Consider the following 5,743-nt stretch of genomic DNA (forward strand, 5'->3'; position numbering starts at 1 on the left):
CTTATAGAGAACTCAGAGATATCAACAAGCCAAATTGAAGACATGAATATTGGAGATATCGACAAGTCATTTCTTCACTAGAGAACTCAGAGTTATCGACAAGTCAACATTCATTAGAGAACTCTGAGTTATCGATAAGTCAAATTCCACTAGAGAACTAAGAGATATCGATAAGTCAAAATTCACTAGAGAACTCTGAGATATCGACAAGTCAAATTTGACTAGAGAACTCTGAGATATCGACAAGTTAAGAAGTTACTAGAGAACTCAGAGATATCGATAAGTCAAAGTGAAGATATGAAGACTAGATCTCGACAAGCAAAAATTCTCTTATAGAGAACTGAAGACCTCTACAAGCCAAATTAAATATAGAGTACTAGTGATCTCGATAAGCCAATATACTTATCGAGATGTCAAGTTCTCTATAGACCAAAACTGGAGATCTCGAGGTAAAATCTCAAAGTACAAAATTGCAGATTAGTTCAGTATCTAAGATTAACAATCATAAAAATAATCTAAACAGCTGGATTGACAAGTCTACAAAAAAGCAGCTTGAAGAATGTGCAAGATCAATGGTGAAGATTAACTGACAAAGGAAGATCAAGATAATTATAGGATGCTAAAGATATGCTATGCCAGAAATAGAAGATATACTTTTCTATAATTGGAAATGACAAGTGACTCTTTACAAAAGCTAATAGCATGTTTTGTTGCGCATTGTGTAAAATAGCAATTAACTGATTTATAAAGTTAACATTGGTCCTTTAATCAATAGTAACAATTCAGATAGAGAATCTTGTAACACTCTCAAGAAGAAGCTAAGCTCTTTATCAACAAAGGGCCTAGAAATTTTGTAGCAAAACATTGTTAATTTTAATATAAAATTAAGTGAGTTTTGAAGATTTGTGTTCTTTATTTTCTGCAAGCTTAATTTCTGCATGAACACATTTTTACTACAAGATTTAATTTACTTTGTTCAATCATAAAAGATCAAGAATGCTCAAAACCAGAAAAACACATTCACCCCCCTGTGTGTTATTCATTGCCTAACACTTGTTATTTGATATAGGTACAGAAAAATTGATTGTTGTTTATCCTGAAATTGGAGCAACAACAAGAAGACACGCAGGTGCACAAACGAAACAAAAAGAGGAGGAAGTTATGGGTGAGGTAGTACTAGCTAAAGCTATCAATGAGCAGGGTATGCCAGACACTAAATACGTACTCTCACAATACCATATACGGGCTAATGCAACCCGAAAATAGTATAGTTAAGACCACAAATGTGTTGCAATACATGTTTTTCTAACTTTTTTGCTAAAACTCAGTGTTGCATTTATTGTCTTTGCAATAGACCCCTATATCAACGTTTATTGTAGTTATTGCAACATTTTAATTTATTATAATATCCTGGTTTATTGCAATATTTTGTCCTGTTTTAGTAACACTTTTATGGTGTTGCAATAAACAACTGCAATATATTTCTGTAACATATTTTAGTTTAATGTATTACAAAAGTCAATTTATTACAACATTTCATGTAACATTTTTTCTTATTGGCACACTTTAGGTTTTTTAACAACATTTTACTGCAAAACATGTGTTTCTATTGTAATGCTTTAACAAGTTTTAGCAACATTTTTTTGCAACACTTTGTATTAGTCTAACGTGCAATCTCCTCTTTAAAATGTCAATAACCATCCCAAAATTACATAAACCTGATTTCACATTTCTTGCAAATCCCACAAAATACAAGTCAATAAAGCCCAAATGAAATTGGCTTATACCACAAGATCATCTTGCAGCTAGCAAGTAATAAATCCACAGTCGAAACACATAGTCGACGTAAAAATCATAAATATAGATAAAACTTAGTCTTTCATGTCTAAGTACAACCATACCAAAAGTACACATATTTAAAAAAAAGTACTAAACAATATCAAGCATCATCAATTTTATTAAAATCATCCTCGTCACTTTCAGCCTCACGATCATCATCCTCTTCTTCATTGTTGTCCTCACTTTGATAATTGTCCAGACATAAGTCTTCAAGATCAAGTTATTTAAAATCTTGATTGATTTCTCCCAGCTTTACTATGACCTTTGTAACATTTTCAGAAACCTTTTTGTCCACCATCTCATGCATTTCACCCATCATTTCTTCCCTTATCGCCTTTTTCAAATCCTTCATTTCAGCAGCATGAGTACTGGAAATAAGAAGCTGTTATTGCTGATCTTTTTTCATTTTTCTATATTTTCCGGATCTGCCTAGAAGCCAGTTGGGACCATGGCTGGGTTTTTTGACTTAGTCATCATCGATATCTTCAATAATTGGAGTCTACCAATAAAAATGAATAAACAATATCACAAACACATTAAAAATGAACGTCTCTCTGAATCAGGAAAAACACATAATCTTGTAGAGATGGAAAGGACTAAAATAGTTAAATAATTATAATATTACCGTATAATGTCGTCCTGGTTTCCTTTGTGAGTGTTGGAGTAAATATTATCTTTTGGAGCTAATTCTTTTGGATCAATTTTCTTTTCTACTTTCTGTGAAAAAAAGCGAGGAATGGCAATGTCAAAACAATATAATGCAAAACATATAAAAGTGAGGATTGAAATAAAGGAAAAGAAGTCAACTTTTAAGCGCTGGACATATATTTTTCTTGCCAATTTGAGCAAAACTTTTACGACCAGTTGTGTGTGTTTCTCCAATCAACGTACGATTCAACTAATTTGACACATCTTTCTCGAGGCCCAATTAACACAAAATACAATAAATTTGACACATAAATTTAACTAATAAAACCAAAAATCCAACAAATTTGATAAATATATTCACATGCATACATACATATACACGTATAATCAGAAAAAGATGAATATTTTACCTCTAATTGAAGATTGCTGCTCAAATTTTTCCTCAATTAGTTTTGGGGTTTTGGGGCTTTCGCTCAATTGAAGATGTGAGAAAGGTGTGTTTAGATAGAAAGAGAGAGGAAATGAGAGAGAGGGAGAGGGAGAGAGAGAGAGATAGAGAGAGAGAGAGGTGGAGAGAGATAAGAGATGAATTCGGATGACTGATGAGAGCGATGAGAGATTAGGTCGGGAGAGACATGAGAGAGAGTGTGCTGAGAAATGAGAGAGATAAAAGTATTTTTTTTCATTTTTTGTTAAAATGAATGAAAACTTTTGGTACCAAAATTCTAGTATCCCGCCCAATGAAATTTCAGTATCCCGCCTCTTTTTTTTTAACTAATTTTAGAATTTTGTCGTAAAATGAGTAAAAAGTGTTTCATCAATTATAACGCTTTGCTAAAGTATTAAAATTACTCTAAAAAATTTAAAAGTATCTTCTCCCTTGTAATACTTTCTGATTTTATGCAACATTCTTAGAAACATTACAATAGACTACTAAGTTTTATCTTTATAGCAACACTTTATCTAACACTGATAGATATTGGGCTTGCAATAGCCCATATATGGTGTAGTGTCTCCAGTATTCTCAAACGAACAGTCACGGCTATACCCACTTTGAAATCAAGCCTCAATTTATCCAATTCGTCTCCAATGATTCTTTCACAAGATTGTCCAGTGAAAATCCTGTTGATCATCTTGAATGTTTTCTGGAAAAATGTGATACGATAAAGCTGACCAATGTTAGTGAACATGCGATAAAATAGTAGTTATTTCCATTCTCTATATGTGATCACTACACCATATATGGCCTCTAGCAACACTGAAAAAAGTGTAAAAATGAGAAGAAGAAAGTGTTACCTAAAGCAAAAATTTCACCTTTGGTTACACTTTTTTATAAATTTGCTTGTGCTGGATTTGCTCCTGCTACAATAGGGGTATAAGGTAAAACTTTTTGAACCTGTTGTAACACGGGTAAAAAATATTGCAAGAGACTACCTATGGTAACACTTTCGCTCTCTATGGTAACACCACGCAGGTGTAACAATAGTTCATTATAACACCCTTAAAGTTATAGTAACACCCAATATTATGTTACCATAAACTCTTTTGCAACATGATATTTGCTAATGTAATGCAAGATTAAAAATAGTTCAATTTTCTGGTAACATATTTATATCTTACCGTAACATTGCTTTTTTAATACTCTTGTATTTATTGTAACAGTTTTCCTAGTTTTACCAACATAAAAGTATATATTGGTTACACTTTTTAATTTTTCAAATGTAGTAATTCAAATCTTCTCAACATTAAAAACTTAAATACATATTTAACTTTGAACTATAAATCAAAGTTCAAATTTAACAAATACAAAGTTAACACATAAATAAATATCGCATTCCCACTGTGGTTCAAGCTAACAATCTTATTAAAACATAAATCCAGAAAAATAACCAATATACTATAAAGTACTCTTATTCCATTGATGATATTGACTATCAACTTATAAATGAAGCTAATTTATTCAACATGTTCCCCCGCCTATAAAGTAATCTTTAGTAATTCGACAATTCAGTACTTCTATTTCAACACTAGAATTTTGTAGGAAGTACTACAACAAATTATTTACATTGTAGAAATTTGATTAGAACATTGTAAAACAAATAATACATCTATTGAACTTACAATCGATTAAACTTAAAAATTTACCTTTTCAATGAGAGAAAGATTGTATAGTTTGACTTTCTCAATATCCATTTTTCCTTGCTTTTGTTGTATAAATTGTAGTTGTTGCGGTATAAAATGATCAGAGATTTATAAATTTTCTAGATTTAGTTAAATGACTATAGTACATATAATTTCATTAATATTTTAACTTAAACACTTGAAGCCATTTTAAATTCTCAATGTCTTCTTCATTCATCAAGTGCTTAAAACCCTAGTTTTGCGCAAAACTACGATATCATATCGAAATAAGTAATCTCAACGACTTTTAACTTATAAGTCAGAAGCAAAAAACATTAGACAATGGATATGTATTATATACAATAAAAATAATATTCATATTTATCATAAATAGACTAATATCTGATAATAAATAGGCGGCTGATGACAAAGTGGTCACATTTTATTTGACAAAAGAGCCTGTACATGACAACTCCATATCAAAGGAAAGTAAATCGAGAAAAAGACTTTTTATCTAGAAGATTAAAAACTTATGTCTTAAACATCAAAAGAGTCTAGACCAAGAAAGATACCTCTAGATAAGATGAAGTGATCTCAATCTGGAGTTTTTACTCATGACACTTTTCGAAGATTTTTTATCATATTATTCATCCTCAATATATGCTTTGAGATATCATATAGTAACATGAAAAAATTATATAAGTTCATCTGAAGATGACTGTATCAAGGTAGTTAGAATTGTTAGGAATGAACATCACAATAATGAAATGAGACATAAAATGCAGCCAGTCATTTAGCTACTTTTTTATGTAATATGTTAAACTCATGTGTGTATGTAAAAGCATAATACTTCAAAGAAATCAGTAGAAGCGGCAATAAATTAATTTTTTATATTCATTGTAGTTGGTATTATAAATCATTCTTCAAAAGACAAACTCCACGATGCATCTGCTATTAAATCAAGTTATTTTAAGGTATATATTTATCTACTAAAAGATAACCTGTAAACATGGGATGAGACAAAAAGTTTTGATATTGCATATGATTTTACTGAGTACTTTTAATTGGAATTTAAAATAAATAAATGCAAGTCTTTTAACGTGAACAAACTAGAATGTTAATATACTTGTATATA

General features: G+C 30.6%; 1 long non-coding RNA gene across 1 annotated transcript; it reads right to left on the reverse strand.

Moving 5' to 3' along the window:
* Positions 1 to 1,852: 1,852 nt before the first annotated feature.
* LOC141698700 (uncharacterized) lies at positions 1,853 to 3,134 on the reverse strand. The gene is made up of 3 exons (XR_012565209.1): positions 2,898 to 3,134; positions 2,465 to 2,556; positions 1,853 to 2,338 (listed from the first exon to the last, which is right to left on the reverse strand). It is a non-coding gene; the product is annotated as an uncharacterized LOC141698700 (long non-coding RNA).
* Between the last annotated feature and the right edge of the window lie 2,609 nt (positions 3,135 to 5,743).

This window comes from Apium graveolens, chromosome 11 (assembly GCF_009905375.1).
Source record: "Apium graveolens cultivar Ventura chromosome 11, ASM990537v1, whole genome shotgun sequence".
Classification (NCBI taxonomy): Eukaryota; Viridiplantae; Streptophyta; class Magnoliopsida; order Apiales; family Apiaceae; genus Apium; species Apium graveolens.